Source organism: Electrophorus electricus, chromosome 24, assembly GCF_041902795.1.
Source record: "Electrophorus electricus isolate QZ-2024a chromosome 24, ASM4190279v1, whole genome shotgun sequence".
Classification (NCBI taxonomy): Eukaryota; Metazoa; Chordata; class Actinopteri; order Gymnotiformes; family Gymnotidae; genus Electrophorus; species Electrophorus electricus.
The window spans coordinates 1,702,501-1,715,000 of NC_137520.1; the positions used below are offsets into that span (position 1 = coordinate 1,702,501).

Sequence of the window (12,500 nt, forward strand, 5' to 3'; positions counted from 1 at the left end):
GTGTGTGTGTGTGAGTGAATGAAGTTGCAGTAACTCCCACAGCCTGTAAAGGGACTTTTCCACTCTCTTGTTTATGCTCATATTTCCCAAAAAAGCTCAGATTTTCTGCTTTTCAGCTCTGTGTAATGTGTGAGATATTTTAACCGGATGGACGTGTGTTTTTGTGTGTGTGTGTGTGTGTGTGTGTGTGTGTGTGTGTGTGTGTGTGTGTGTTTTTGTGTTTGGTGTGTGTTTATGTGTAATGTGTGTGATATTTAAACCTGTTGGGCAGTGGTGTTGAATGGGCCTGTGAGATGTACTGGAGAAATTACCCCACTGCTCTGTGTGAGACTTACAGAAGAAGTAAGAACACTGTGCTGTGAGACGTATTTGAGACATAAACCTACTGTTCTGTGAGATGTACTGGAGACATAACCCTACTGCTCTTGGAGACGTATTGGAGAAATAACCCCACTCTGGCATGTATGTTACATCACTCCTCTGGCGTATAGTCAGGAATCTCTGTTGCTTTTCATCTCTTACATGTTTTTCAGGGTTATTTACACTCATTTCTTTCTCTGTGTTTTTGTCTTTCCCTCTCTTTCCTATTTCTGTGTGTGTGTGTGTGTGTGTGTGTGTGTGTGTGTGTGTGAGAAACACTGAGAGTGATTAATCACGGCACTAATGCCAAAATTCCTAGAAGTGGGAGCTCATTCGAATGGCAAGATTGAAACAATCATCAGCTTGTCCGGGGAGGGGGGGTATTTGTGTATTTGTGTGTTTGTATGTGGAGTGTGGAGACATCTGTCTGCAGATGTTTATAATGAACCCTTGGCCTAAGCTTTCACCCCTACGAACTTTGACCTCTGAAACAACAAGAGCAATGGCAGAAGAGAATGTGTGTGTGTGAGTGTGTGTGTGAGTGTATGTGTGTGTGTGTGTGTGTGTGTGTGTGTGTGTGTGTGTGTGTGTGCGTGTGTGTGTGTGTGTGTGTGTGAATACGTGTAAAACGAAACGATCTTGCCTGTTTGACTCAAAACACTGACAAACCAGTATTGACGTCCTGGAGTAACAGAGTTACTAGAAGACCAGCTTGTAAAACAATGGCTTATTTGGAAACAACCTACTGACCTCTGACCTATGAACCTGCTACACAAACACTGTAATAATAAATCATAATAATAAAAAATACAGAACCCACTGTGACCTTTGACCTTTGGAAGAGCACACCTCACAGTTTTGGGATGGGGTGTCAGTAGAGGAAGCCCAGGTTTCCTCAGCAGATAAACGTGACACAGCAGGGAGTGAGGAGTGTAGAGTGAGAAGTGTTGGAGTGAGGAGTGTGGAGTGAGGGAGTGCATAAGTGAGGTCACTAACAGCTGCTGATGCACCTTGAGCAGGTGTGAAGGGCGTGGGAAGAAAAGACGCGTGTGTGTGTGTGTGCAGAAAAGGTACAGTAATACTAAACAAACACTTGACAGGTAAGTGAGTGTCAAATAACACACACACACACAGACCGTCTTTTCAAGATCAAAACATCCCCTCTTCAATGTCACAGATTTTACTGCTGGATGAAACCTGTTTGTGTACGTACGTGAGCGAGAGAAACTATACGTAACTGTGTGTGTGTGTGTGTGTGTGTGTGTGCGTGCGTGCGTGCGTGTGTGTGTGTGTGCGTGCGTGTGTGTGTGCGTGCGTGTGTGTGTGTGTGTGTGTGCGCGTGCATGTGTGTGTGTGTGTGTGTGTGTGTGTGTGTGTGTGTGTGTGTGTGTGTGTGTGTGAAGGACTGGCACTCCCCTCTCTCAGGCCCATTATTATGATTCTTATCTGCACAAATTCAATGGAGCACAACCACACACACACACACACACACACACACACACACACACTCACACACACAACACACACACACACGCACACTAGCACACACACACACACACACACACACACACACACACACACACACTCACACACACAACACACACACACACGCACACTAGCACACACACACACACACACACACATACACACACACACACACACACACACAAACACTTCAGTTTATTTGTCTAAGAGCTTTGTTCAGTAGTTCAGTCCCTTGTATTACCAACATGAAAACAGAGAGACATCAAACATCTTTCACACAATACTAATATTCCAGTGCTGAGTCATAAACAAAAAAAATCAATGTAAATATTAAAATGGGCAACACAAAAATTGAACATATTTAGGCATAACAATATGTTCTTTATTGTTGAAATATGTTCTGTTATGGCCTGACTATGAAAAAACAAGATTAATTAAGAAATCTGTCAAATTTTAAGTACCAGTTAGAATCTTTTTTAAAAACAGTGTTTATATCAGTTCCACTATAGAGCAGTAAAGTGCGTTGACCTCTGACACTAAAAGATTTTACAGTGTGAGGCATGGTATACAGAATTCTGTCGAGGTGTCCGTGGGTACAGAGGACAACACCACACAGCTCCTACAGGACTGAGTCAGGACAGCGTGCTCAACCACTAAAGCGTACAAGAGCGCTAAAGTTTTGGAAATGTGTCAAAATTCGTGACCCCCACTCACTCCAGACTAAAGCACTGGTCTGCCAGGAGCTGGACGCAGACAGGAGACCCCAGCCAGCTGGTCCTGAACCCCACCAGTGTTACACACAACTACACACTCTCCCAAACAGTCAAGTCCAGTACACTTCTAACCAACAAAAAACAAACACACATCATATGTTGGAAATAATACACAAAAGCACAATACAAATATTTGGCCCTGAGAACCTGTGACCACTAGACAAAATACTACAAAGGAAGTGTGGATTGTGTCCAGAGTAAGCATGCCCTGAGGGGACAGACCTGCTGCCCGGAGGGGACAGAGCAGCACAGCACAGAGTAGCACAGCACAGAGTAGCACAGCACAGAGTAGCACAGAGCAGCACAACACAGAGTAGCACAGCACAGAGCAGCACAGCACAGAGTAGCACAGAGCAGCACAACACAGAGCAGCACAACACAGAGCAGCACAGAGCAGAACAGCACAGAGCAGCACAGCACAGAGCAGAGCAGCACAGAGCAGCACAGCACAGAGTAGCACAGCACAGAGCAGCACAGCACAGAGTAGCACAGAGCAGCACAACACAGAGCAGCACAACACAGAGCAGCACAGAGCAGAACAGCACAGAGCAGCACAGCACAGAGCAGAACAGCACAGAGCAGCACAGCACAGAGCAGAGCAGCACAGCACAGTGTAGCACAGCACAGAGTAGCACAGAGCAGTCCAGCACAGAGCAGCACAACACAGAGCAGCCCAGCACAGAGCAGAGCAGCACAGAGCAACACAGCACAGAGTAGCACAGCACAGAGTAGCACAGCACAGAGTAGCACAGAGCAGCACAACACAGAGCAGCACAGAGCAGCATTGGGAACAAAAAGGCCTTTATCTTCACACATCATACACGCACACACACACGCGCACACACACACAGGCGCACACACACCCACGCAACACACACACGCGCACACACACACACACACACACACACACACAGTTGGAGCGTGGGTGTTGACATTTAACACATTGAAAGGACACAGTGAAATCTTCCCAGAAGGGAAACCATCACTAACCACAGCAGTGACACACTGAGTATAGTGTTAACAGGGTCATCTCCCAAACCTGGACACACATCACTTTAGCAGTGTTGCCCGTCATGGGACTGTCGTCATGACAGTCTCCTCTGCACTGTGCCTGACATGAAGACTTATGGTGTGAACACACTCTCAACCCCAGGTTCACCCTGGCAGGACACGGCACTAAGAGATCATCATTGACAACCAGTTTGAACCTACAGAGCTTATCATCAAACCCCACCAACATTTCCAGTATGGTCACGTGAGGTCACATGGGAAATGTCTGTGGGTTCAGGAGAACAAGCCAGACAGTTGGGGGTCCACAGATCTCACGTGTTGATAGGATACACACATGACAGTGAGAACCAACTCATTTTACCTGTTCTGTGGGAATTATCACCTCACCCAAACCTCCATATGTGCGTGCACACACGCACACACATCCACACCAAAAATCAAACTCAACACAAACACACACACTCAAAAAGGAAGCACACTGCATATACGTTCACTTTACATCAAATTATATATCATTATATCATTTATTTAATTATTTATATCTTTATATCATCATTAGAAACACTCCAGGAGTAAATGTCCTGGACAACAAACATGTTTGACCAGACACCTCAACCCTGGACAGCGCGTAAACTACTGTCAGACACACTCCTGGTAGACAAACTCCTGTCAGATACACTCCTCAGACACACTCCTGCCAGACATACTCCTCTCAGACACACTCATGTTAGACACACTCCTGTCAGACACACTCATGTTAGACACACTCCTGCCAGACATACTCCTCTCAGACACACTCCTGTCAGACACACAGTGTGAGACACACTCCTGGTTTAGCTTCCTTTAGCTGCCCACACATATTGTCTTATTATAGCTGCTCACCAAAATCCCCCAACAGTTCAACTCCCTGCAGGGGCTGCGTGTGTGTTTGCTGGGCTGGAACTGAGGCTATCTGAGACATCACTGGAGAATGCAGACAGGAGAAAGAATTCACCCTGCATTGTGTCCCCAGTCACACACACACACACACACACACACACACACACACACACACACACACACACACACACACACACACACATATTTATGCTTACAGCATTTAGCAGATGCTCTTGTCCAGAGTGACTTACAAACACACTTGTTTATCTCCACGTCTGAAATCCTTCTGCTAGTATATCAGGGCCATTAATATAGACCCCTGTCACAGAGAAGACACACAAGGCACGTAAATACAAGGGTGTTTATTAATGCAGATTTATGTAAAGGAGTCAATGAATATTCATCAATAATAAAGTGCCTTGAAGTGACTAAGGATCACTCAAGTGTCTTTCTTGAAGTGGTGGGTCTTCAGTCTGTGTTTAAATTCAGCAAGATTTAGCTGTAGAGAAAGGTAGTGAGACAGGTAGTGAGACAGTTAGTGGGACAGGCAGTGAGACAGGTAGTGAGACAGGTAGTGAGACACATAGTGGGACAAGTAGTGAGACAAGTAGTGAGACAGTTAGAGGGACAGGTAGTGAGACAGGTAGTGAGACATGTAGTGAGACAGTTAGAGGGACAGGTAGTGAGACAGGTAGTGAGACAGTTAGAGGGACAGGTAGTGAGACAGGTAGTGAGACATGTACTGAGACAGTTAGAGGGACAGGTAGTGAGACAGGTAGTGAGACATGTAGTGGGACAGTTAGAGGGACAGCTAGTGAGACATGTAGTGAGACAGGTAGTGAGACATGTAGTGAGACAGCTAGTGAGACAGGTAGTGAGACAGGTAGTTGGAGTTCATTCCACCATCAGCGTGCTGAGACAGAAGACCTGCTGTACTCGAGGCAAGAAGTGTGTGAGCATAAGCTGTTTGTCCACACACACGCGCACACACACACATACACGCGCACACACACACACACACACACACACACACACACACACACCCGCACAGGCACACACATTCACGTTTGAATACTTTATTTTGATTCTTAAGATAAAACTCTCATAACAAAATACAAATATTTTTAGAGTCATTATGTGGTTTGAATGTCTGCCCACTGTAAGTCACACCTTAAGGACACAGATGGTCCAGATATACAGTACACACACACACACACACACACACACACACACACACACACACACACACAGGTTACTCTCTTTGCAGAAAACATCATATATTTCTATTCTGCATAATACTGGTTAAATGAGTTTGTACCAAACCATAACCCATCCCTGAACATCCTGATGTTAACAAACAACAGAATGTCCTAAAATGTTCACATTTTTCTATCATCACAGACACACACAAACAATCTGTAAGAGGAAGAGACTGATGAGGTCACAGCAGGACAGGGCTGTCTTCTGTCATGAGAAATACAGCCTCAGGGCTGAGGGTCAAATATGCACACACACGCACACACACACACCGAACCTTTTCATTAAGGAGGACGTCTGTTTTGGAGAGGTTCTGTAAGTATTTTGTGAGTATTTGTGTGTGTCTGTGGTGGGGGGTTGGAGAAGCCATCACCTCCTTCTGAAGGCATCTCACAACGCCACTTAACTTCTTTGTTCTTCTTCATGTTCTGGGTTAATGTACACAGTAGCATTCCTATGGGCTTTGGTTTCAACAGATGGATAACAGCACGCTGAAGAAAGAAGAACTGGGAACACTGGTACCAGATGAATTGATCACTGGTGATTGTTGTTTACCTGTCGGTACATCTGGGTGTCGACAACTCTGAGCTCCAGCTGACTGAACTGACTGTCCTGCTGCATCCTGTCCTGCTGCGTCCTGCCCTGCTGCGTCCTGCCCTGCTGCGTCCTGTATCGGCTCCTTACCCTTTCAATCCACATACGAGTCTTTTCTCCTGTTTCCTCCTACAGAATTTGATTCATTGGAGGGTTAGTTACTACAAAACGACATACCTATCTGCTTCAACTGTGTCATTTGAACAGAGTTCAGAGGAAAACAAAGGTGTGTGTGTGTGTGTGTAACACTGTTAGGTTTCTGTGGTTTTTGCTGCTGTACAGATCCACACCACAATATTCCCTGTGTGTAGGGAATATTAGTTTGGCAGGACCACACACAGTTCTTGGTAATCCACCCACACCAAATAACGGAGAGTTCACAGCATGGAAACTTCCTTCACAGCAAATCACCAAGTCTGCTCAGCCTGGTCTCATTTTAATTATGTGGTTCTTAATTTTAAATCATCAGCTACACTAAGTAGGTGAGCCATCTCAGTTCTGCTTGTGCATGGCTCACATGTCTCAGTTTGGTCTCAGTACTGAAGTAGATTAATATGGCTCTGTGTCTCAGATTGGTCTCAGTACTGCAGTAGCAATACGGTTCTGTGTCTCAGGTTGGTCTCTGTATCTCAGGTTGGTCTCAGTACTGCAGTAGTAATAGGGCTTTGTGTCTCAGGTTGGTCTCAGTACTGATCTAGGAGCTGCATGTTTTCACTACGGCTAATTTAGAAAGGTGTGAATGCCATGAACTGTAACAGTGACCCCGCTGCCACACACACACACACACACACACACATGCATGCTTGCTCACACACACAGAATTGTACTGACAGTATTAAGCACCAGCTCAGAGTTCAGTCCTCCACATTTAAACGTCTAGCAGAAATATCATCAGAGCAGAGTTCATGTGGCTGATGTGGAGCCCCACCGTGAGCAGAGAGGTCAGTGTGCTTGCAGCCTTCACCTTAAGACACCAACCTTACACTCACGCAAAATAATCCGTACCTCACGCTACAATTAACCACAACCATGTCGATATTACCACAGCCTGACCACAGGTAGATAAACACCTGTCTCCACCTATAACTGCCACAGCCTGGTTAAGGACAAATGCAGGTCACTTTTTCATTACGTTGCATTAATGTTGGGTGTGGGCGGAGTCTGTAGAAGGTACTGGAACACCAGCCACTACAGAAGCATGCAGGGTGGGGCCAAGCTGGGAGAGTGGCATGTGTGAGAGAGCCACGCCCACCCCATGCAGGCCTCTTCACTAGAGCCACGCCCACCTCATGCAGGCCTCTTCATTAGAGCCACGCCCACCCCATGCAGGCCTCGTCACTAGAGCCACACCCACCCCATGCAGGCCTCTTCATTAGAGCCACGCCCACCCCATGCAGTCTTCTTCACTAGCCTATGAAAATGTGAATATGTATATAAATATTATTGAAATAAAAACCCCCAAAACTAATAAAATAAATTCTAAGATACCTGCAAGAAGCAGACAGACCTTGTGTGGGGTTGAATGAGGCACCCACTGTTCCTTATACTACGGCATGTTGAACCCCACAAACTCTATACTGATAGATGCCGTTGCTCTTTGCCAAGAACAACTTTAATGTTTTAGAATTTAATAATCTGAGAGGAGGAGTTTTATCGTCCTTTGTGAAATGTTCTCCTGTTTGGGTGCATGCAGGTCAGCGTTAGCGCTTACTAGCACTGTCATTCTGAATATGTGTGGGATTCTTTGCTCCAGTGTTACAAGTTATTTACGTGTTTAATCATTTGTTAACTCTGATTGGACTTTGTTCAGCAGTGCTGAACTGAGGCTGTTGTGTGTTAGGGGTCAGTATGTTAGTTAGTCTCAGTACCAGCTGAGAGAGGGGACCGAGAGAGGGGACCAGCAGAGGGGACTGAGAAAGGGACCGATAGATGGGACTAGGTTTAGGTCTTTGGTTTTAAGTGCTTCATATTTTATTTAATGAATTTCAGATTTGGCAAAAATGTTTTGGACATCATCTACCTAGGATTAGGGTTAAAGTAACATATATAGTGTTGTAATGTTGTAAAATACATAATTACATAATTACATTACATAATACTGTGATGATTCGAGGCTTAACAGGATGCAGAGAAGGGGCATGTTCAAACATACGCTTTTATTAACACACAGACAACACATCTAACACTGCACACCTCACTAAACACCTTTCAAACACCAACAACACATACTACAACACAGGAGACATGCATACACACACAAGAGGATTACACATAATACAGAACAGGTGGACGACACGAAAGGGCATGGCAACACAGACGAACACACACACACACACACACACGCACACACACACCAAGACGTTTGAGGAGGGGGGCGGGGCCGTAACGTGATAAATAAACATGTAGACCGGAGAGAATCTAAAATAATTTTCCAAGAGCTGAATAAATATATACAACAGAACTTGAAGACACAGTGAACTAAAAATGTCTAATTGAATAACACTAAATTAATGACGTTTCTTATCACAAATACATTGTTTAATTAATTTATTGAATAGTTCATTTCAGGGCAGATTAGTTGATTTGGAGAGATACTGTTGGCTAATTACTCCAAAATAGACAATGGCAACTAAACAGCTGTATGGAGGAGAGGAGGAAGTGAACAACAGATGTAGAGATCAGAAGAGCAATCTGATCTAACGTCACACTGGAGAAATCAAATCTGTTTAAAATAAAAACCTTTTACACACTATGCCAGGAGAAAGAATATAATGTAGCGAGAGAGAGAAACAGAGAGAGAGAATGAGAGAGAGAAAGTGAGAGTGAGAGTTTGAGAGTGAAAGAGAATGAGAGTGAGAGAGAAAGAGTGAGAGAGAGAATGAGAGGCAGAAAGAGACAGTATCTATCTCAGTATATATATATATTACCCAGTTTATAAAAGTTACCTTTTGTGAGATAGAGAGAGAGAGAGGGAGAGAGAGAGAAAACGAGAGGTGTAAACTGCAAAAATAATATTAATAATCACTTTAGAAGGCATATTGAAAAATTACATTCAAATTCAGTACAACAGGAGCCAAACTGCCAGTTCATCTAATCCACACCTTCTCAATATGTGATATTTACCTGAAATGATGCAATTTTTTAAATGTAATCAAACACCCATGAGCAACACTGATCAGTCTAAGTGCACTTGACCAAAGAGGACAAACTACAACACAAAGATGAAATGTTTAATATTCTAATATTCCAGTTTCCAGTGTTTAGGTGCAGAATGTCATTCTGTGTGTTCTATTTTTAGGGTAAAGACACACAGAGAGAAGAGCAGTGTGTGTGTGTGTGTGTGTGTGTGTGTGTGTGTGTGTGTCTGTGCATGTGTGTCTGTCTGTGTGTGTGTGTGTGTGTGTGTGTGTGTGTGTGTGTGCGCGCGTGTGTGTGTCTGCATGTGTGCGTGTCTGTATGTGTGTCTGTGGGTGTGTGTGTGTCTATGCGTGTGTGTGTGTGTGCGTGTGTGTCTGTCTGTGTGTGTGTGTGTCTGTACATGTGTATGTGCGTGTGTGCGTGTCTATGCGTGTGTGTGTGTGTGTGTGTGTGTGTGTGTATGTTTATAGCTGATCGGTCTGGGTACAGTAGCTATGGTTTAGTAGGACTGTGGGTGGAACACCATCACTGAGCTGTGAAATATGACGGATCTATTTCTACACATTACCCCCCACACACTCCTGACCCTGACCCACACCTGACCCTCCCCCACACATTACCCCCCCACACACTCCTGACCCTCACCCACACCTGACCCTCCCCCACACATTACCCCCACACACTCCTGACCCTCACCCACACCTGACCCTCCACTCACACATTACCCCCCCACACACACCTGACCCTCCCCCACACACCTGACTCTCCACTCACGCATTACCCCCCCACACACATTACCCCCCACACACACCTGACCCTCCCCCACACACCTGACCCTCCACTCACACATTACCCCCCCACACACTCCTGATCCCCCACACACCTGACCCTCCCCCACACATTACCCCCCCACACCTGACCCCCCACACACCTGACCCTCCCCCACACATTATCCCCCACACACTCCTGACCCTCACCCACACCTGACCCTCCACTCACACGTTACCCCCACACACTCCTGACCCTCCACTCACACATTACCCCCCCACACACCTGACCCTCCCCCACACCTACTACACTTTCACTCTGTATCTTTCTACACTTCTACACTTTCACTCTGTATCTTTCTACACTTTTACACTTTCACTCTGTATCTTTCTACACTTCTACACTTTCACTCTGTATCTTTTTACACTTTTACACTTTCACTCTGTATCTCTGTCTCTTGCTCCCTTTTTCTATTTTTCTCTTTGTTTATCTCACTTTCATTTTGTCTTTCTCTCCCTCACTCACTATTTTTTCACTCCTCTTCCTCTTCTCTCTTCTTCTGTCTTTCCATGCAGGTCTGGTTAATAATTCTATTCTCCATCCTGCACTCTCTCATTTCACTCATCCCTTCATCCACCTCTCCCTCTGCACAGGAATATTCTCTCGTCCAGACTCTCCTCAATTCTCCTCCTTTCTTCTCTCCTCCTCTTCTCTCTCCTTTCTTCACTCTCTTTCTGTATCTTTCCTTGTTCTTCGGCTGCTGTCAGCATTCTACACACTCGCCCAGACGGCCCGTGGCTTGAGAAACACCTTTTTCCCCATGCTCCTTTCTTACCTTGTCCAACGCGCTGTAGAAGCTCCGTAACTTCCCCTAGACTCGCACTCTATCGTCTCACGTCTCAGTCTCATTCTATCTTCTCGCATTCTGATGATGTCGCTTCCTTGCTCTTTTCTCTGGAGCCGACCCCAATCTGTCTCTCCTTCATCCTTTCCTCTCCCTCTCTCTTTACATCTTCTCTGTTGTATGCTCATGTTGCTAACAGTCCTCTGGTATGCTAATATTACTAACGGTCCTCTGGTATGCTAATATTGCTAACGGTCCTCTGGTATGCTGGTATGTTGGTATGCTAATATTACTAACAGTCCTCTGGTATGCTAATATTACTAACAGTCCTCTGGTATGCTAATATTACTAACGGTCCTCTGGTATGCTAATATTGCTAACAGTCCTCTGGTATGCTAATATTACTAACGGTCCTCTGGTATGCTAATATTGCTAACGGTCCTCTGGTATGCTAATATTACTAACGGTCCTCTGGTATGCTAATATTGCTAACGGTCCTCTGGTATGCTAATATTGCTAACAGTCCTCTGGTATGCTAATATTGCTAACAGTCCTCTGGTATGCTAATATTACTAACAGTCCTCTGGTATGCTGGTATGTTGGTATGCTAATATTACTAACAGTCCTCTGGTATGCTAATATTACTAACAGTCCTCTGGTATGCTAATATTACTAACGGTCCTCTGGTATGCTAATATTGCTAACAGTCCTCTGGTATGCTAATATTACTAACGGTCCTCTGGTATGCTAATATTGCTAACGGTCCTCTGGTATGCTAATATTGCTAACGGTCCTCTGGTATGATAATATTACTAACGGTCCTCTGGTATGCTAATATTGCTAACGGTCCTCTGGTATGCTAATATTGCTAACAGTCCTCTGGTATGCTAATATTACTAACGGTCCTCTGGTATGCTAATATTGCTAACGGTCCTCTGGTATGCTAATATTGCTAACAGTCCTCTGGTATGCTAATATTGCTAACAGTCCTCTGGTATGCTAAAGGCATAATCTAAAGGCATAATCTTGACATGTATACCAGACCTCATGGAGAAAGCTCCCATAAATCACAATGAAATAAACCCAGAACAGCACTGATATTGTACTATACTATACTGTAAACTGTACTGTACTATAGTGTGCTGTTACTTAAGAATGGTATATTTAAAATTGAGCTAAAATTACTTAAAATGGAGTAGTGTAATCCTGGTATGCCATGTTTTGTGTAGTTTAATCCTAGTTAGCCATGCCTGGAGTAGTCTAATGCTGGTACGCCATGTCTAGAGTAGTCTAATCCTGGTACGCCATATCTGGAGTAGTCTAATCCTGCTACTCTGTGTCTGGAGAAGTCTAATCCTGGTTAGCTGTGTTTGGAGTAGTCTAATCCTGGT

The 12,500-nt window shown here is 44.7% G+C and overlaps 1 long non-coding RNA gene across 1 annotated transcript in view; it reads right to left on the bottom strand.

Annotated features, from left to right (window-relative positions):
* Nucleotides 1–12,500, bottom strand: part of LOC145653573 (uncharacterized) — a 19,237-nt gene that overhangs the window by 3,580 nt on the left and 3,157 nt on the right. Inside the window, exon 3 of the long non-coding RNA XR_014119799.1 lies at nt 6,321–6,488. This is a non-coding gene — a long non-coding RNA (uncharacterized LOC145653573). The remainder of the gene's footprint in view (nt 1–6,320; nt 6,489–12,500) is intronic.